The sequence below is a fragment of the Artemia sp. Qi Xiang Cuo genome, chromosome 5, assembly GCF_049724085.1.
Source record: "Artemia sp. Qi Xiang Cuo chromosome 5, ASM4972408v1, whole genome shotgun sequence".
Taxonomy (NCBI): domain Eukaryota; kingdom Metazoa; phylum Arthropoda; class Branchiopoda; order Anostraca; family Artemiidae; genus Artemia; species Artemia sp. Qi Xiang Cuo.
Genome location: NC_142798.1, coordinates 55,354,297 through 55,376,652, shown reverse-complemented (window position 1 = coordinate 55,376,652; position 22,356 = coordinate 55,354,297). Strand labels below are relative to the sequence as shown.

The 22,356-nt window shown below is 36.4% G+C and overlaps 1 protein-coding gene across 5 annotated transcripts in view; it reads left to right on the top strand.

Annotated features, from left to right (window-relative positions):
• The first annotated feature begins 17,807 nt into the window (after positions 1-17,807).
• The window catches only part of LOC148952288 (uncharacterized), a 103,339-nt gene continuing 98,790 nt past the window's right edge, over positions 17,808-22,356 (top strand). The window contains exon 1 of one of the 5 annotated variants that reach the window (XM_089089737.1): positions 17,808-17,826. The gene's annotated coding sequence lies outside the window, so the exon portion shown is untranslated. Of the gene's footprint in view, positions 17,827-17,876; positions 18,008-18,037; positions 18,055-18,078; positions 18,227-22,356 lie in introns of those variants that run through there. The other 4 variants (XM_089089734.1, XM_089089738.1, XM_089089736.1 and 1 more) reach the window with 4 other exon arrangements.

The window sequence follows — 22,356 nt, the reverse complement described above, 5'->3', positions numbered from 1 at the left end:
TCCGCTCGGATCGGTTGACAAGACGTGGTCCCCATGAAAAACATACCCACCCCGCATTGAACGCTCTACAAAAAGGTGTTGATCTACGTCTGTGATTAGGCCTATTTCCTCCCTACTAATTTTTAAAATTAAATCCATTACTTAATGGGGTGTAGAAAAATAATAGCCTATATCTAACCCGAACTCTGAAGAGTTTTGGACTGTATTCTTAAAGACTATAGCCAGCAAAGTTAGAACGTCACTGGCCAACTACAGCCTACAATAATCCCCCTAATTTTTACAATCCCCCTTGGACCACGCCTTCTTGGCAAACTGGTAATTCTCGGCTGTGCATTCACTGTTGGTCAGTGACTTGTAAAAAGCTTCAATTGGAGGAAGTTTCTCCTCACTTAAGCGTGCGCCAGAACAGTAATAATCGTATGCGTATATACCTTTGCAGGTCAACAGGTCATACATTTCACCGTCTGGAAAGTGCTGTTTAAGCAAGGGAAAGCTATCAAAATTGTCGCTTTTTTGCACTTGAATCAATTGACTCAATGCCTTGGGGAAAAAACTAAAAGAATCTAAAAACCTTATTTTATTCCAACACGTATGTCCATTATCCACTGCCTGCCATTTCAGTTCGAGAAGCAATAACTTCTCGGCCGATTTGGGAATTATCTTGTAGGTAAATGAATTATTTACCCATGGACAATCTACTCCCCCTCCCTCCCTATGCATACGTGCCAGTGCCGTGAAAATAAATTTTAAATCATAATTAGAATTATGAATAAAAACAGGGATAAAAAACTGCTGGCTAACATTTAAATTACACGATTGATGCGCTACCCCTCTAAAATTACTACCCCCCGAGGATATTTCCTGCCACAAGTGATTATTGTCTCTTAATTTCCCTCGCGCCCCGTGGTTCCCGTTAGCCCCCCTATCCTCCTCCTCTGCAAACTCTCCCTTACAAACCCCCCATATTTTCTTATTTTTAATCTCGAGATGATACGCTGTAGACAACACCAGAGGAGAATGGGTATTTCTCAAACGAGAAATAGCGCCATTAACCGTGCCAATCAGTTTAGTCAATACCTTGACCATGAACTCATCTCCCTCATCCAATGTTTCAACTATTTCTAACAACTGCATGGTGTTAGAACTGTCTGTTCGTGCGTGGGCGTAGGACACTGCAATAGCCTGATGTTCTTTGACTTGGTTAGGATATTGGGGGTCGTTCACTTCCACCAGCTTAGCTTCACAGTCTAAAGATATTTTGTCGCACTGGAGAAGGGTGTTCTGGAAATTTTTGAAGCGTAGAATGGCCCTATCCCCTGAAACCGTTTCCACTGTCTGATAGCCATGACGGCTACAATGCCTCATATGATTTTGTAACTTTAGTTCAGTCCAAAATCTAGTGAGGCATGTTGGACAGTAGAAACGGGCACTCTGTTTCTTACCCTCCCCCAGAACTCTACTAATGTTGGTGATAGGGTTAAAATAACCGACTATGTTCGGTTGACTAGGTGGCGTGTAAAGCAACCCAACCCAGTGTTTAACCAAATCAACTGACGGGCTCCTTATGGGGAAGACCACCCCCTTCTTTTTAGAACGAGTTCCATCTTCAAATTCTGTTTCATATTGAACCACAGTAACGCCAATATTTAAGTGGGCATTAGCCCTTTCAAACATATCAATAGATCTTAGCGTTACTGGGTATTTTCCTTCTAAACAAGAAAAATCTACAATGGGGAAATCGGACCCTTCCTTCCCATGTATAGCCCAGTGATCTAAATTAGTCTTGGTATCGTCCCAAGCTAGAGGCTCGTATGCTGAGATGAGGAAAGCATATCGGAGACACATTTGACATGTTTCAAAACAAATCCGCTGGACACCTTGGCAACCTTCTAGATCTGGATTATATTTTAAAACTACTGCCCTTTCCCCACCCCCTCTTAAAATAAAATCTTTCTTAATTTTACAAATGCTTACGCTTAAATTTTCAATAAATAAAACTACTGAGCCACTCCCGGTTTCATTAAAGTTCTCGAGATGCGTTATAATTTGATCGACCCAATCCGTGAAAGCTCCCTCAAAATTTTCCAAATTCGAATAAACCAAACGCATCTCGGAATGTACATAATGATAATACACTTCACTTGTCCCCTCATTTAAATAAAACACTTTTAGAACAATGGAAACCTTAATTGATTCCCTCCCCCACAACTGAATTTGATTCTCCAGTATTGCACGAATTTTGTCTACATTTGCAAGCACAATCTCTACAGGGTCAAAAACAAATTTTCCCCCCATAAGTGTATTAAAAGGGTCACCAAACGTCGCATTGAAAACATCTATATTATTTAAAATTGTATTCGACAATTGAAAATCGGGGAGAGTTGTACCCCCCTCCCCCTCTGGTATATTACCCCCACCCCCAAGTTGTTCAACAATAATTTGGCTATGTTCCACTTCAGTTGTTCGAAGTGGAGTCGTGTGGGTATAGGAGGGTGGAGGTGGAGAAGGGCTACCTGTAAAATCATCTAAAAGCTGCAAAGTATTCGGGCTCAAGTCTACCAGCTCAACTGCGCTATTATCTACATTAAAAAAATCAGCTAAAAAGTCGTCAATATTAAAAGGTACTTCAATGCTATCGTCCCATGTTTCATTGTTGGGGGACTCCACGTGCGCCTCCTCTTCCTCCCCTTCTTCACTGGACGGCAAATATGGGACCAATGCTCGTCCAATCTATAAATGAAAAAAAAGCTTATTTTCAAAGTGTTCAAATCACCCCTACAGTTAAAATTTGAATTATTATTGCTTAATAACATATGGTTAATTCAACTGAAAGTTCCAACTTAAGATAATCTAAGATATGACATAGAAGGCGACAATTTGTTCGTTTATTTTCAAAGTGCTAAAAATTTATTTTTTTCGGAGCGTTTAGGAGCCCCAGAGCATCCCTGACCCGCGGCACGTCCCCTACCACGCCCCTGCCTCACGTCGCAACCTAATGACCCTCCCCTGAACCGGGTCGTATCCCCCGGTGCGGCCCTACCCTTGCCCCCCCGGCACTCCCCGGGCTCCCGGACGCCGCGGCTCCCGGCCCTTTACATAATGTCTCCAAAAAGTTGAAATATTTCTAAGTCCATACAGGTTCGGTAAACACATGAGTTTAATTATGGAGGTTAGATGAACGAGTTTGAACTTCAAAATGTTGAGAATCGTTAAGCCGCTTTCCCCACACACTTCTTAGGCATTATACCACTATGTTTTGACATATAGCTCTCCGCGCGAGGTTATAAATAATTTTGGCATCTCCTTTCCCCTGTTTTGTTTTACATTAGCGGTTTCAGTCAATCAAGGTTTCAATGGCCTTTGCGTAATTCTGTGTTTTCTGAAATAGCAGAGAACAAATGGTCTGTAGAATCAATATTTAGGACATTGGAGTTCTATATTCTATGTAGGAGCGAAACATGGCACGATAAAAATATTCAGTGTAAATTAGAACGACAATATGTGACAGATGGGATAATCTCTCTCAAAATTAGGTGAAAAAGAGCAGTCGGTGTTTCAAAGGTACCTAAAAATATATGTGATATTCAATTGTGAAAAATAGGGGATTTTGAGTTTCAAATGGTGAGCATTAATAGAAATTACCCATGAAAAATATTCGCTTATGAGATAGCGGCGAAGAGATAGGGGGAATGCATAGAAAATAGCAAAGATTAGAAAAGAGAGGTTTCTTTGCAAAAAAAAATTACATTTAGATATCTCCGAGGGAGATAAATTTAAAACAATAGTTGGGGTTGAGGGGCTAATATCCCGCTGAGATAAGTTTATATTGGGGTTGAAAAAGAAAAAAACATTGGAAGAAATAGATAGGTAGGAAAAAATGCTTACATTTGCAAAATCCATCTGGGCTTGCGTGCCGGATGGTCCAGGTAACGTTTGTTGGAGGGCGGGCGGGGTGGCAGCGCTATGTTCTTGCGCGGCTGGGCCGGCTATTTCACGATCTTGCGTAGCTTCGACATTGTAGTTAGCCGCCCACTCTCTCTTTAACTTTCTGCCAGGCTGTATTGTGGCTGGCACTGATGTAGCTGCCTCACCTTCTCTGGCTTTCTTGGAAGGAGGGGGCACGCATTCTTCATAATTGTCCTTAAAAAGAAGAGAAAAAATTAGTATCAAAATAATTTGCCCCTTTTTTTTACAGAAAGAAAGTTAGTACCCTCATCCATATAATTTTGTCTGGAAAAGCATTTATCACTAAGAAAGCACCTCTACGCCAAAAGCACAGCAATAGGTAAAATTTGCAAGAAATGCCCCTATTTTTACCATGCTGAGAAAATTTTTTAAATGTTTCCCGTCTATAGGTCTTTAAAATAGAAAAAAGATTGTTAGCCTAGCAGCTTATAGGCCTAAATTACAATCTTGGATGTAAATGTACACATAATAAAGCTATCTTTTTTCTTAGAAACCCTCGGTTCTCTCACTGCCCCAAACGCGAAGAAACAGTTTTGTTTTTTCATTTTAAAATGATGGCGATAGAATTGAGGCATGGCCCCCCTCCCCCTTTCGCCAATGTCATAAATATATTGTTAGATCTTAATTTGAAAATAACGAGATTTCACCGGTTCTCCAAAAAGAGATTGTATATGCCTGCGCTTAATAAATTGCAATTGTCTGCATGAAACTGTTTTAATTTGACAGGAGAAAAACACCCCATTTTGATCTGAGAAACCTTTTACAGGAAGTGCTTTAAAAAGGGTGACAGCTAATTTTAGGCCTCACATTGGAGTCTTGTGTCAAAACAGAGCGGCATTTTCATTAAAAATTGACAGAAGTCAGTGATCGCTTTTAGCTAGGATATAGAAGGAAGGAATTTAACGAAATGGTATTTCTTTTTGCGAGAATTTGATTTTAAAACAATGGTGGGGGGGGGGGGGTAAAAAGAATATATTTTATGTTTTCCATTGATTATAATGATGTTTGTAAGGTTTGGGGGGGGGGGGTTTGGGGGGGGGGGGTAAAGGAAGAGATGTACACTTTAGCTGAATATACTGGAGGATGTCCAAGGAAAATAATTTTATTTGAAAATGTACTAAAACGGAACTTACATGGTAAATTGTAGTTGCCAAGGCTTCTAATTCATCAATATTATCCATTGTTGTTTACACTGTGTCAAAATACTTTCTGATAATTTAATTACATTGCATGCCCGTTATATACGAAATCTCAAGGGCGAATTGTTATGTAATGGGGAAAATTATGTGTAAGCAGGCCTCTGATTGGCTGAGAAGGAGGATGTATCTGACTCGCTGATTGGCTGAGAAGGAAACACGTGATCTAACTGTTTCCGGGAAACTCATAACATTTGGCGAGAGCAACAACAACAAATACTATTTCTGGACACCATGACATTCACGATCGATTACGCAATCAAGTTCTCGGAAATTCACTTCCCCCACGAGTCCTAGATCAATAACATTGTTCCCGTTAGAATTCAATGCACATGTGCAACCTTCGTTCCGGAGTTATTACACATAAAAACATCAAATAAATCGACCTTGGAAAAAGAGGTCATTGACCCCATTAACCACGTGTTCTCCCTAGGGAGACTATGCCCATATTTGGAGCCCTGTCAGTATTCTATGCCCATATTTGGTGTACTGTTCGTGTCAATAGGGGCCATTCTACTAACATAACGAAAATTAAGGAATCAAGCCAAGTTTTCTCTAGAATAGCAAGAAAGAAACAATCCAGAGAGGTTAAAGGTTCAGCGTAAGCTTGAATTTGTATTGTTGTGAATGTGAGTAAACTCAGGTGAACAGAAAACGTTAGCCACCCTAGGTCTGAAGTGAGCTGAACCTTAAAACTGCCTTAGATAATTCTTTCTATATTCATCAGGAGGGGACCAACTGGCAGTAACTGTGCACTACCCAAAGCAAAAAGTGGACAATAGCCGTCCAGAGTTGCATATTACACTTCAAGCACTTGAAAGTTAGACACAAAGCTGAATTATATACCTGCAGCTATCACAGTGGCCATGAAAAAAAAAATGCAATTGAGGACAAAGTATTTTTTGTTGTATCTGTGTTAAAGCTTACTACCTTAGGTATGCATTCGTACAGTTTCCAGTATTGTCTTGGTTTCTCTCTCTATCTCTCTTTCTCGCTCTCTCTCTCTCTCTCTCTCTCTCTCTCTCTCTCTCTCTCTCTCTCTCTCTCTCTCTCTCTCTCTCTCTCTCTCTCTCTCTCTCTCTCTCTCTCTCTCTCTCTCTCTCTCTCTCTCTCTCTCTCTCTCTCTCTCTCTCTCTCTCTCTCTCTCTCTCTCTCTCTCTCTCTCTCTCTCTCTCTCTCTCTCTCTCTCTCTCTCTCTCTCTCTCTCTCTCTCTCTCTCTCTCTCTCTCTCTCTCTCTCTCTCTCTCTCTCTCTCTCTCTCTCTCTCTCTCTCTCTCTCTCTCTCTCCCTCTGTTTCTCTCTCTCTCTGTGCCTTTGTGTTTGACCGGCTGTTTGACTCTCTCTCTCTCTCTCTGTCCCTGTGTGTCGGAGCGGATGTTATCTATTCCCCGTGTCTGTCATTGTTTTTTGTGTGTCTGACTCTGTGTGTTTGTGTTTGTGTTGTCTCTCTCTCTCTCTCTCTCTCTCGCTCTCTCTCTCTCTCTCTCTCTCTCTCTCTCTCTCTCTCTCTCTCTCTCTCTCTCTCTCTCTCTCTCTCTCTCTCTCTCTCTCTCTCTCTCTCTCTCTCTCTCTCTCTCTCTCTCTCTCTCTCTCTCTCTCTCTCTCTCTCTCTCTCTCTCTCTCTCTCTCTCTCTCTCTCTCTCTCTCTCTCTCTCTCTCTCTCTCTCTCTCTCTCTCTCTCTCTCTCTCTCTCTCTCTCTCTCTCTCTCTCTCTCTCTCTCTCTCTCTCTGTGTTAGTGTGTTTGAGCAGGTGTTTGCTTGTCTGTATGGATTTCGGAAAAGAAAATTCAGGTCATTTCTCTCACACTCTGGTAAAAGCCTTGTTAACCTATCTCAGATTCTAATATACCTCCTATGAGCCCGCTAGTAGTGAATATGTCTCTGAAAATTCCTTTTGTTTAATCTCCGACTTTTTAATAAACATTTCAAACGTTCGACTTGCTAGCGTACCCTAAAAATAATGGAAACATAATAAAGCAATAGATAAAATATTTTTATTGAAATAACGAAACGTAGAATATTATCTTAAAACTAAAAATGAATGCTTTGAATTCATTCCTTAAATATTTCATTATGTTTTCTCTTGACATGCCACTTATTCCATTTTGGGGTCATACACGAGTTTTAACACGGTTTCAGCTACAATCTCATCATACATTTCATCATTGTTACTACTTAATTCAGTATCTGGATCTGTTGGTATACGATCAATGATTGTAATAATGTTCACATGCGCTTTATTTTCCATCCATTCATCTTTATACCCCGTTGTTATATTTTCCGCCGATACCCTTTTTATTCTGCTTTCGACTTCATTGTCTATTAACACATTGCTGTTACTATGTTTGTAGTTTTGGAACAAAGACAAGATATGTATTATGACATTAGTGCAGCAGCAGGCCTTTCTTTTTTTATATTTCTTTTATTTTCTTGTTTTGCAAGCTTTTCTTTTTGCAACGCAGACCTCTCAGGGACGTTTCTATCCGTGCAAAGTGGAGTTTATGTTAAGCACAATCCGTATTGGAGCGTCATGTGGGAGAAAAAGAAGGTGGCCGCACCATCAAACGATACGCGGGGTAAGCTGTGCCAAGTAAGGAGTTTGCAAAGCACATTACAGGAGGGTCTGGTTGGTAGCAAAGTCAGTCCAGTGAAGACTCTTGATTCTTCGAAGATATTTTGTCTGAGCGACATTGACAGTGTAGAGGACAGGTTTTGCGGCTGGCCACATTTCTGTTCCATAAAGTAGCGTGGTGCTTCCTGAAGCGTTGTAAATATGCATTTTAGTATGGTGTCTTATATTTGCTTTTTACAAAATGGTATTTAATTTTTTAACAAACTGATATCTTAAAATTTCTATTAGATACATTTTGGGAAAAAACGATGTGTGGGGGGGGAGCTGCCCTCCGATCACTTTGATTTTAAAAAAAGACATTAGAACTTCGGATTACCAATCCAACGAGTGTCCTCCGAGGCTTATACTACCACCCTTTCTAAAAAAAACACATTACCCCAGAGCATAACTAACAACCCTTGCCTTGAGGGTTATGGGGGGGGATGTCATCCTCAGAGATATAATTTCCAGACCTTTCAAATATGCCGTAAAAATAGGCTATCTCAAAGTTCTGATTGGACATGTTAAGGGGAAATAATGGGATGAGAAGGGTCTAGTTGCCCTCCAGTCCCTTTCGACCATTAAAAAGGGTAAGATCCCTTTCAATTTCTAGTTGAATGGGCCCCTTGCAAAGTTTCTACGACAACTCTTTCTAGTCGAAGTGCCCTGTTCTAAACAAGAAAAAATTAAATAAAAATAAATAAATGAATAACACATTGTGCCCACATCGCTATTTACTTAGGCCATTTAGTCACCTTATATAAAATTGTAGGGCCAATGGAACTTCTATTATGACAAAGAGGAATGACACAAATTTGTTTGTATTGATTCGTAACGTCGTGTTTTTTTCTTTCTTTTTTCTTCAAGACAACAAAAAAAAGAACTCTTTTCTTATAATTGATCTTGACATGCATTTACTTAAAGAAAAAACAGTTACAACAAAATATAACACAGAAATACACAAGTATCGTCAAAGACCACACTTCCGACTCCGTCCATAATAAAGGATATAATACAATGAGAAAGATTTAAAGACGGTGAACTGTAGAAGAACACTGCTAATCCGTAATTCTTATTATCAGCAAATGAAGAGTCTGGCCCAGGAAGCACCTTTGAAAGATTTATTTGCGAATGTTTATGTTGAACACCTTGACAGTTGGACATTTGAATAAATGGTTCTCTGCGCCATCTCAGAGTCAGAACTCTAGGCCAGCTTGTTATGTTTTATATTCAATACGTTTCATTGGATACAACAGCGGAACAAGAATAGAAGGTAAGCCCTGAAAAATGACAACGCTCAACACTCCGCAGCACTGCTCATTCCTTTCTCGTTAACTTATTATACATTTAGATCCCTTACTTAATATGCTTCTAAAATTATTCTTTTAAATCTGGCGTAATTATTTTCAAATTTATTAGCACTATCCAACCTTTTGAACTACCAATTTAACTCTACCTAACTTAAGTAGCACGTAGAATCCAAGATCATACCAAAATCTCCACTAAACAATGTACGAGATTCTTGCATATTCATTTATAAATACCTGTTATTCAAAATAAAAATCCGTTTTAACATACTAAGGCATGCTGAACCATTTAAGTGGCGAAAATTAAAAAGCCAATCGCACCGCCATCCATCACCGTCGACAAAAGTGGTACTTTGTGGAAGGACAACAGTTACATGTCAAAAGGCATGCTAGTAATTAATAAGGTGATGGAATAACACGGAATGTTAAGAAAAATATTAATAAATGTTTAAATGAGTACATTTATAACAAATCCCTCCTATTTTTTTAAAGTGAAACATACGAAAGACTAAAATCAGAAATTCAACTGAATTCGAGACATGGTGTTCATGTTATGATTGGGTTTCTCAAGAAGAGTTTTAATCTCAAAATCCAATTGTTGCAGCTCAGGCTTCCTTCTTGATAGACGTTGGTTCGTTTATTTGACGTTGATGAGTGACTGGAGAGAACGGTGGTCTATTTGCACCAAGAAATGTCTCCTATTGAGGTAGTATCAGGTTTAATACGGCTCACTCAATGAGAAATCATCTACAATTTTCCTGACTGTGAGGATTTTTTTTTTCCCAGCCTTCGAGCCAAACCTTCCAGCCTTCGAGTCAGTTTAGATTTACGGATTTGCTTTTGCTCCTGACGGGCAATCTTTCTGTTTAAATATGATTTAGCTTCTTTTACACCAGACTTCAGTTTTTCAAGTTCTTTCCTTGATCTTGGGCTTGTACTACAAGACTTGTCTTCGGTTCTTTCATTTGGTATATTTTCACATGAATTTTCAAATGAATGTTGGTATATTTTCAAATGAAATTTTCAAATTTATTCTTGTCACCTCTGCTTATTCTTGTTATCTTTGGCCAATGACTTTCTCAAAAGAATGTACTCGTCTACTGATTTTGCTGCTAATTCCAAATTTGTTGCTTTTTGCTAGATCACAAATATCTTCAAAAATTCGTGTTAATTTTCATGTAAAGTTCAAAAATTGTTAAGTATAATGTTACCAATCAAAAACTACGAAGCTGACAAAAATTGAGTGATTTTCAAAAAAGGGAGGAAACACCCCTGAAAGGTAAACGATTCAAACTCACTTCCACAAAAATGTGGAATTTGCAGTGTTTGTCAGAAGAAAAATCACGGATGCGTCTTTATTTTTGTTTCCCCTAAAGGAGATCGTATCGAACCAATGGTCTTAGAAAAATATTAAAGGGTTTAAATGAACGGAAAACAAAATTTTTAGTGCCCTATTTAAGTGACCAGAAACACAATTTTACTGCTACAGCCATAACTGCTACTATTATTACTTCTGGTACTGCTACTGCTGCTACTTAAGCTGCAGGTATTAAGGCGGAAATTTGTGGAATATTGAAACAGTATTTAATTAAATCGAAACATACTACCCTTATACGGGTTGTCAAGAGGACGTATCTGCAATGCTTCAGAAACGGTTTATTGCATTAAGTTGAAATTTGAAGTTGAAGAAAATCAAAGTTGCAATGTGCATACTGTTACTAGTACTATTATTGTTACAATAACTATTGCTACTGCGCAAGGAAGTGATATTAAGATGAAGCTTTCAAGGGACGTTTAGGCAGATATTGAACTAAATCAAAACCAGCTATGAGCATGTGGATTGTCAAAGGGGTGAAACAGCAATGTCTCAAGAACGGCTTAGATTATCAAGTTCGACCTTTTAGGGTAAGTTGTGCCAGATTTTGACGCTAAGGGTATTAAGGGGAAAGTTTTAGGGAACGTTTAGGGGGGAGTTTCAATTAAACAAAAACCTATATGCGTACAGGTTTTCGAAATGGCATATAAGCAGTATCATAGGCAGCGTAACACTGTCATAGATGCTAAAGATGCTATCAGATGCTATAAAAAATCATAGATGCTAATATCTGTCATAGATGGATATTCAAAATTCTAGTGCCTATTTATGAGTCCAAAGTTATTGGAGGGAAATCAGCCCTCTTCCCAAACTAGTAATTTTCCAAAGATATCCAAACAATTTTGGAATACCCATTTTGATCAGTATAGTTTGACGGCCCCGTAACTATGTCTTTAAGGGTGTTGAGTATGTCAAGCCCGCCCCCTCCCCCCCGGTTGTACAATTTGTAGATTATGCTTTAATCTAAAATTTTCTTTAAAACTAGATCAAAAGGCAATGTTTGTATGCTGCTCGTCAATAAGACATCTCATCAATATTCAAAGGACGACTGAGGATATTAAATTGAAACTTTCAGGGCTAATACTATAACTACTTTTGCTCTCGCAATTTAACTAAATCAAAAGAGCATAAGTGTATCCAGGTTGTCAAAGAGTATAGATACAAGTTCTGGGGAATGGTATTATGTTTTCTTTCTCATGTCAAGTTGAGGAGGTATAAAACTAAATTAAAAAATACTATCTGTGTCCGTATTTTCAAAAGGGTGTATGTAGTTCAGAATTGTTGAAAAATATTCACCAACATGTAAATAGCAAGCCAAATTATGATTTCTTATAGAAAGAAAACCAAAAAGATTTCAAATATTATTTTCCTTTTCCATGAAAAGACTATCATGGTTGCAGCAGTATCTGCAGCCTAGTAAAGAGAGAACCTCAGCCTATAGTAACCAAAAGCTGAAAAACGTTAAAAAAATGCCTAATGAGAAAAATTGCCATCTGACACTGAATCAGGAATGGTAACTATTGTTTCGGTTAATCTTAAAAGTAAAAGTTTATTGCGAATTCACATTTATGGTGATTTCAAAAAGAGCATGAAACCCCTCAAAAATAGTGTTGGACCGAAATAAAAAGTGTGCCATTGGAATAAAAAGGTTGAAAACTTTGTATAAGATAATAAAAGGCTTCCACCTTAAACAACAAGAAAAATCACCTTTTTGCCTGAGTAACACTGATGTGTCTCCTTTTTTCCTTTTTTCTACAGGGGCTAGGAAGGGGCCATAATATCATATAGAGACGTTTAATGGCTCATTTGAACGGAAATTAAATTTGCTAGTGCCCTTTTTAAGTGACCAAATGATTGTTGGGCAGCTAGCCCTCTACCTCCATTATCGTACAATCAAAATTTCAACACAGACATTTTGTTTAACATAGCTCGAAGGTCCAAGAACCGTGGTTTTGGTGAGAATATGACCATCCATAGTCCCGGGGGAAAAGGTTGTGCGTGGTATCAGGCCTATCGGTGTCTAGCGTATCAGTAGCTTGCGTTTTGGTATTGCGCATATTAGGATCGGGATTATCGGTATTGGGCGTTTTTTCAATCATGGTTTTGTACCTTCTGTCAAGGTTGTAGTAGTAACTGCAATCATGATTGCAACAGTAGCTGCAACCTATTAAAGAGAAAACCATCAACCATGGTAACCAAAAGTTTAAAAAAGTGCCCTTTTTTAAGTGACCAAAAAGATTGGAGGGCAGATAGCCTCCCTGCTCAAAAGGTTCCCTTCCCTTAAAGTCGTCCGATGAAAATTTTGAGATAGCAATTTTTTCACCATAGTTGAAAGATCCAATAACTATGCTTTTGGTGATGACATGACCCTCCATAGTCCCTGGGAATTGGGTTTTAAGTTCCGTAATTATGGTCCTACATAAACCAATAGGTTAAATGAGACTAATAGAGTTCGTGGTTCAGTCGGTAGAGCTTGGACTTTGAATTATGACGTCAAAAGTTCAAGTTCTTAAAGGGTATTTATTTCATTCATGGTTTTGTGCCTTCTATATGATTATGTGGAGAACTTTTTTTGTTAAAGCTGACTACGGTAATTCTTAACCAATACTATTTTTCATGTAACGCCAAAAAATTACAATTAACCGCCAAAAATTGAACGATTTTGATCTTGATTTTTTTTTCTGATAATTTCTGGAAAAAAAGGGCTTGGATTTTTTTTCATTTCTATAAGTGTTTTGGAAAAAATATTAAATTAAGTTATTCGAATTTGTCAATTAATTGGTCCTTTTCGTTTTCAAAGTCTCCAAAGAAAAGATTGTAAGCTACTTAATTTTCACATTGTTCGCATAAACCCTAGTATTTGTTCTTGGGAAATATTCGGACATATTTTTAGGGTGGGTTTTCCACGGGAAGAGTTTTCCATGGAAACCAAAGTTTCTTGGGGAACTGTCCAGGAGTAATTTCTCATGGAGGGGTTGGGGGATTTCCTGGCATTAATTGAAAAACCGTCACAAATTAAACAAAAAAATTCAATCGGGAACAAGGAGCAACATTAAACTTAAAACGAATAGAAATTATTCTGTATATGAGGGGGGCTGACCCCCCCCCCCCAAAAAAAAAGAAAAAATAATAATAATAATAATAATAAGGATATGGCAGTGCTGTTTCTACATTAAATTCAAATTAAAGACGTGCAAGGATTCTTTTTAAAAAAACAAAGTTTTTTTTTGACGGAAGTAAAGAGCGAAGAAGAAACATAAAAATAGCAAACATTATTGCTTCACAGTCCATCTAGCATGTATTGATAAAACTAGTGCAACTTAAGCAACTGATATGTTTCCCTATGTTTGTATGATTACAGAAAACTAGCGCTTTACTGGAAATACCCAAAGGCCAGTAAATAAAACAACAAGAATATTGAGTTAGGACTCAAAAGTGAGTACATAGCCTGACAACTAAGCACTAACCTATAACACTTTTCATAATCAAAGTTAAGTTAAAACTTAAGCATAAAAATAAAAATTATTTTAGTAACCGCAAACTTATTGAACAGCATACAAAAATTATGGATAGATTTATCCGGTAACAACCTGGTCTCGCCAGCTATAGTACGAATAGTGAGTAATATACGATTTTGAATTGTAAAAAACATGCTTTACTTTTACTCGAAATGAAGAATAAATAAACTAAAATATGAACTCCCGAAATCAGTTTATTTCTCTCTATACAACGGATAATTTCAAGTTGTGATATGAATTCTAAGGCTTGTCTATAGTCTTAAAACTTTCAAGATAGCTTCATTTCAGACTTGTCTAGATACTAATACTGAAATGTCCTTTTAAGAACCAAAACGATATCCAATCATTGGACTAACAAATTAAACTAAAAAAATAAGCAGCAATTCTAAAATTATAGATTTTTTTCAAGAAGTGTCCTTAATCGATTTGCTTTTACTGTACCTAAGATCCTATATTGTTTTGTGTTTTCAGTAAAGTGCTAGTTTTTCATAATCATAAAAAGCTAAGGAAATATTATCAATGGGTTTAGTTGCACTAGTTTTATCATATATGCTAGATGGACTGTGAAGCAACAACTTTTGTTCGTTTTAAGATTCAGCTTTGCTCTTTACTACCATCAGTAAAACTTTGTTTTGTTTTTTAAATTAATGTCAATATAAAACGAACAGAAATTAATTATAAAAAACTTTTCCACAAAATTAGTTTTTCAAAGAAAATAAAGAGCTTCATTAAACCAAAAATGAGCAAAAAAGTCAAATAATCTTCCAAGCGTAAAACTACCACAAATCACCATCGATAAATAGATGGGACCCAACACGAACAGAAATTACAATAAATAACCGAGTCAAACTCAAAACGAGCAGAAAATAGCATGAATAGAGATGACACCCCCCCCCCCTCCATGTCTTCTGAAGAGCAGAATATAACTTTCACTTTACTGAAAAAAAAGATATTGAATGTGAATTACAGTTTAATATACATATACTGATATTTGTTTCTTAAAGTCTTAATAATTTTTGATTTACTAAAGTTAGAAAACTTATTTCTTAAAGATTATTAAAGATCTCTTTACTTTTATTAAAGAGCTGCTTACTTTTCTAGGAAAAACTTATCTTGTGGAAATTATTTATTAATTAATTACTTTAAAAATGTATCTCATACGCAAGCTATCGCTACCTTACTTTAACCAAGCGCACAAAAATTGGCAAAATCTAAACTTTTCTTTCTAAAAATACAGCATGTACAAGCCAATGCCACTTTTATATTGCCATACCTCGTTATTAATCATAAAATTCCGACATTGTGCTCTGTTATTTCTTACTAATCTGAAGGAATAATTTTATAAGCTTTTAAACCACAGAGGCTGCTAAAAATCATAGCACACAAATAAATAAAAGTCGAGTGATCTTCCATAAACGGAACTATAATTTTCTTTAAAAGGAAAATTAGGCTTAGGTTTCATTTATTTGCCTTTGAGTCCAGGCAAATTCAGTCCCATATTCTGCATACAAGTCCAGTGGACATTGTTCGTCACGCGTCAACCCAAAATCAATCCGATTTCTCATCTCTTAGTTCTATGACTGTCTATCTTAGTTTTGCCCTAGAAATGTCCTATGGACGGATGATAAATAGACATATCTATGAACAAGTGAAATGACATCAATTTTATAAAATCCTAAAAAGAGCTTATGCCAGATTTGCCATCTCACTGACTCGGACTATTCGTATTGGCTTTTTCCACAATTGGCGTATGGCTTGATGTCTGCAACTATTTGATTTTAATTCAAAATCAAGTAGTTTCACCTTAGTTTTACATCAAAACTAAGATGTAGATAATTTTAGGGAAATTATCGAAGTTAAGCAAATTTTATTTAAGAACATGGCTCTAAATAGAGACGCAAGTGAATTTGGTTCGAATGTTTAGTATTTTTGTAAAACTTATCGCTGTCTATTAAAAATATTTCATCCCTATTTGAACTATTATTTATTTTAATACACTTGTCTTTCTGCCAAAATAAATGGCTGGGATTGGGGACGGCCCAAGAGCCCCAATAACAGTGGCTAAAATGTTGTGCATAATTCCAGTTCAAACAAGTTGCTTCATGCCAATCTTGGTGCTAGAAAGGTTGAACATTGCGGGGTGGGAGGGCGTAGTAAAGGATGGTGACTTCTGAACCTTTGGCTCTGAAATCATTGCAACTGAAAATCCTTGGGTAACTCCGGTTAGAGATGGGTATACGATGCCAAAGTTTCAGCGGAGACTCCGGCGATGTGAGAGTTAAGGGGATGTTAGAGAGGTCATGGATTCACTTGACGCTTCTGATAGTGTAAATTATTATATATACCTCTCCGTATTGTATATACCCAAGAGATGTATATATATTGGGTATATTGTATATACCCAATAATATAGATTATACCTCCCCTTCCAGCCAAAGTTCTACTGCAAAAAACAAGTTCTGTTAAAAATTAACTGCATAAACCTTCTACCGATTGAGTATTCTGATTGAATGAGCAAATTTGCTCCAGAATTAATGTTCAGCATTCAGATTCTTGATAGACGCGTTTTTGAATGTTAAAAGTGCATAAATTTTGGTTACAGTGGACTGGAATCTGCCGACTTCACAGAGGTATAAAAAAATATAAAGTCACCTGAAAGCGGTTTTGCCGAAAATAATTTTTGTCGAAAGTGAGTTATAAACGCTATCTTGTGCAATAAAATATCTTTTGAATGGTCTAATTAAGATTGCCTTTTCTCCTTTGCTGAATCGCATATTCTTTACAGCGCTTGTGCCGCATCATATACAACATGGCCTGTTTTGCTGAAAGTTGCTGATCTGCTGAACAAAAGTTGTTTACATGGTCAGAAGTTGGTTACATGGTCAAATTCATGTGTGCCTCAAAATCGTAATCAAATAATGAGCTACATGATGCAAGACATACTAAAGAAGCATTCAAACATCAAGCGTTTAACAATAAAGTATTCTGAGCCTGGCCACAGCATGATTTAGGACGTCGATTTTAGCTTAGTGCCATTTGAAAAGGTGAAATTACTGCAGTTTAAATAAGGACTATGTAAAAGGGTGTTCTATAAAAGTTCGTTTGAGGATGCTACTCCTTCTGTAGCGCTAATTGCATCAGATGCTAGCCCAAGTTGGTCATTTCCCAATGTGTTCGCGGTAAATTTTGTAGAAAGGTTGCTTTCATCTCTGTCTTCTAGCACAGTAGATGATTTCCCAACAGCAAAAATAAAAGATGTAGAATCGCTTCACCGTTTCATACTAACAGTATATGTGGCATACTTGAAATTTGTAACATTAGAAGTACCATTACAAGTTGTAATAGAGCTAAGGTCCCAGGTACTTCAGCTGAAATCACAGCTTGTCCCATAACAGCTTCTGCCACCGAAGGTTATAACCTGAAATTCTAGCGAGCTTGTTGCATGTTGCCGCGGAGCAAGGAGCGTGCGACCTCCCACAGATCTTTTGTTACATTTCAGTATAAAACTCCCAGTTAATTGTCGAAATTAAAATTTGTCTTTCAGATGGAGTACGTTTTGCTGAAAGTCGCATTTCTAATTTATGCTGAGCCAATTCCTTTTTGCCACATTTTACCTACGTTCCGGAATTTTCAGGCAGTTTTGCCGAAACTAACATACATTCCGTTTTATCTCAGGAACGGCTCATTTTAGGCCAATAAATATAATCAAAATGATTTAAGCGATTTTTTTTCTTAGTTTCGAGACAATAATCGATATTCCAGCTATAGCCGATACTAAGATAGAAATGTCAAAATTTTCAAAGTCGTTTTTCTCGGGTTTTTGGAAAAACAGATTCGGCAGAAGCGGTTTCAGGTGACCATAAAATGTCCAGTCGGCCAAGTGCTTATTTTATAAACTCTTTTGGCCCACTAGATGGGTCAAGCAGAAAATTTTAAATCTTACCTTGCTGTTGTTGGCATGTGCTACATATCATGAATGAATCACTTATGAAGTAGGCTAGCATATAAGATATCAGATTGATAAACTGATCAGGGTACAGTACAAATCCCTACTTCAAAGCAACGTTGTTTTAACAGAGCGGTACGGTAGATTGAAATACATTTATATTGAAGGGTATCTGCAACATTAGGATCAGGATGGCTTCAGCCTTATAGATGACAAAACTTTCCATATATGGGCAATAATCTTCCCTGCTATTCAGCCAAAATTCCGTAGTAAAATAAAGAATTGGTGTTGTTGAGAAGGACACAAGGTAAAAAACCAGTAGGCCTATCCAATTGAGCAAAATTATGTAAAACTAAAACCCTCACATCTTGTTAACGAAGGAGAATTGGGAAGAATTGTGTATATCAGAGAAAGGTAAATTTCTACCAAATCATATTATTGACTTACACATAAAGTGAATATACCACTTGATGCCTTTTTTTATGCTGATTATGAATATAGTAATCATTTCTATTGGAAATGAATTTCAGCCCCCCCTCTATATATGCCAATTCAGGGTATATATTTCTACAACCTAACCTATCCTAACCTAACCCTGAATTGGAATACATAGGGGGGGGGGGCTGAAACTCATTTCCAAAATAAATGATTATTATATTCGTAATCAGCATAAAAAAAGGCATTGAATGGTGTATTAACTTTATTCCTAACTCAATAATATGATTTTGTAGATATTTACCATATTCACTTTATGCATAAGTCAATAATAGCCTATGATTTGGTAGATATTTACCCTGTTGACAAGGAGACATGATAAGAAAACAATTCTTACTTTTAAATATGTATAATGATACTAGTTAACATATTATCCAAGGGGAGAACCTTTATCATCAAGTCTCTCCTCTAAAAATCCTTCTTTTTTCAACTTAAAATAAAAAGTTTCCTAAAACCACCATGCAGAGATTCAATGCTTAAGTCTTTAAATTGCTGCCAAATAAGTTGTTTTATAGATAGCATTCATGCCGGTCTTTTGTAATTCTGTTTTTTTAATGAGCAGTGGCACAAATACAAAATATTAATAACAGTGGCGAAAATCAAAATAATGCTATAAATATACATATACATACAGAGTATATACCCCCACCCCCCTAATGTGCAAATATACAACCAAAGTTGCATTCTGATTCTAAATATAACCTTCATTTACATCACAAATAAATTTTGCCCCCACCCCCCTGATGTGCAAATATATACCCTGATTTGGATATATTTAGGTTCAGAATGCAATTTTTGTTATATATTTGCACATTAGGGGGGGGGGGGTTATACTCTGTATGTATATGTATATTTATAGCAGTATTTTGATTTTTGCCACTGCTATTAATATTTTGTATTTGCACCACCGCTCATTAAAAAAAACAGAATTACAAAGACCATCATGAATGCTATCTATAAAACAACTTATTTGGCAGCAATTTATAGCAGCAATTTTAAAAGACTTAAGCATTGAATTTCAGCATGGTGGTTTTAGGAAACTTTTTATTTTAAGTTGGAAAAAGAAAGATTTTTAGAGGAAAGACTTGATGATAAATGTTCTCCCCTTGGATAATATGTTAACTAGGATCATTATACATACTTTAAAGTAAGAATTGTTTTCTTAACATGTCTCCTTGTCAACAGCACCAACTCTAAATTTATACCTAGTGTTTCAGTTTTATTCACATATTAACAGAAAGCTGGTTTTCTTCTAATTCTAAAAATGTAACTTTTATTGCTTAATATTAATTCTATAGCCTAAAATCACGAATATTAAATATATTTATTTCTTTTCAATTGCTTATCAAAACAGAGACTGCATTTTTAATTTATGCTGACAAATTATTGGTTAAAATTTGACCAAGAAGGCTGGTTTTTGTAACTGCACTCACATTGCATCATGCTGTAGTAAAATAGGGGTAGTCCAAAAACCCATTGCTATTTTTCTGGAATGCCAAAGAAAAGTGGTCTTTCCCAAAAAGAGGTCTTTTACCCTATGTTAAGAAAACAGTTCTTGTTTGATAGGTTAATAATTATTATTTATTGGAAAACCTGTCACACAAAAAAAGGAAAAGCCAGAGCAATAAACAAAAAAAAAGAAGACATCCATACTAAGCATGAAAACAAGCACTTAAAAAAACACACAAAAAATACATCTTAACTATCCTACTAGGCCAGTACCAACAACCAAGAATGGTTCAACTTTCTCAAACAGGAATTATAAGCACAAATTTGCTTTTCCACAGCTATAATGAGGTCAACAATGCTGAATTTTCTAACTAGATAAGAGTTGCAGGTCCAAGGGGGAAAACATAAAAGATATTTTGTAAACTGGAACAAAACTGAATGAATCTTGACTTGCCAGATTTTGTGAGCATTTTCCAGAATGGTGATATGTACAGATAATGTGGTAGAGCAACAGAGTTGAAAAGTTTCAAAAGAAGACAGGGGTTGAAGCATAACTTATTTGTTACAAAAGAAGCATATGATAACCCAACTCTACATTTGATATGAGCAATTAACAGTTGTCACATATGCATTATTGACAAACCAATAGGAAGACCAAGGTAAGTGGTATGATCTATTGGCTTAATCTTACTATATCCATGACTTATATCCCCAGATGATGCTTACTTCCAGTTGAAGAAAGTAACTTTAAATTTTTCAGCAGAATATATGCAGAATAATTATAGTTATCAAATTTTGACTGCAGCTGCTTTATACTTTACCAAAAACCACCCTCCCTTTCTGAGTAAATGTATATAGCCAAAATTATAATCATATTAATATGTGTAACAATGTATAATTAATATGTTTTTTTTATCTCTCATAATTCAATAATTACTTCCAAGGTGAATTCTATTTTGAGCTCTTAAAGAGCTCAAAAACAGCCCATAGTCACCAAAAGTTTAAAAGCATTTTTCTAAAAAAAACTGGTCAGTGAGAAAAATTGCTATTTGCAGCAGATTCAGGAATGGTAATTATTATTTTCCTTAGTCTTTATAGTAAAGTGTTATTTTGAAGAAAAATTGCACAATTTTAAAAAAAGAGCTAGAATAATAACATATTACTATCAAGACTAAGAAAGATAGCCTACTAATTACCATTTCTGAATCAGCTACAAATGATAGTGTCTTCTCACTAGATAGTTATTTTTTTTAACATATTTTTAAAATTTGCAACCATGGACTGTTTTACCTTCCAGGTCCCCATTAAGGGCTGAAAGTGGAATTTGCATCAGAAACAATTATTGAACAACAAAATTGCATGAGATAAGGCATCAAGTGATGTATTCACTTTCATCCTAGCTAAATTATGCTGTAAACTACAAATATACTGCACAAAGTATCTGCAAATAAACATTTTTGATTGAATTTTTAAATCTCCTCCAAAAGCAAAATTTAAATTCAACATATTAATTATTGATGGATGCATTTTTGAAAACCATAAATACCAGGATTTTGCCTATAGTGTAATGTATTCCCTTGTCAGACTTCAGATTTAAATATAATCATTTAATGGAGATCCATCAATAAATGAAGCACATAAGCAAAAAGCAAAACAAGCAAACAAACAAAAGTAACAAAAAGCAAGCAAGCAAAAAGTAATAAAAATCAATATATTTCATCTTCCATCTCATGTAGAAATATTTTGGACCATGGTCAGGCTAGCTGGCAGTGGATGTCATTGTTGCAGTCTATGCTCAGGTTCATGCAAACAGGTGGTTTGGAAAGTCTACCACTGAGTGGTTCTTTCCTGGAGTTGTAGTGCTTTTGCTCTAGTTTCAGGGGGTATTCCTGTGCAAGGAGAGAGCTCACCTCTTTGACTTAATGCTTCCCTTTCTTTCTCTTCCCTAATTACCTTAAATTAAATTACCTTAAATTGCAGCTAGGAGCAATCTAAGGATTTATCCTTGTAGAGCTCTGGAATGATGATTAATTGTATGTAAGAATCACTGGTGACCAGGTGCTGCTCCATCTTTGATAGCTCCCAATTGAATTTACACTCTTCAGAGGACCACTCAGCATCTAGCCTTCATTTAAAAACATCAACAGACTCAGCAGTAACAGTTTTCATTAGATAATTTGTTCCAATTGTTGACAATATGTGTTGAGAAGAACTGAGTATGGACTCTAGATGTTCTAGACTGCATGCCAAGTTTTAGTTGATGACCTCTAGCTCTTGAATTGGTGCTAACGGAAGGGAATAATGCTGGGAGAATGTGAACCTTAGATAACTTGAAGGTTGAGATGGCATTCTCTCTATTTTTGTTGTATTAAAGTGTAGGGAGATTCAGCTTTGAGAGTCTTACAGGGCAGGAAAGATCTTGCTTTCTAGGTATAATTTCAGTAACATATATCAGGACATCTTCAAGAAATGTCATATCTTTTTCAAAATGTG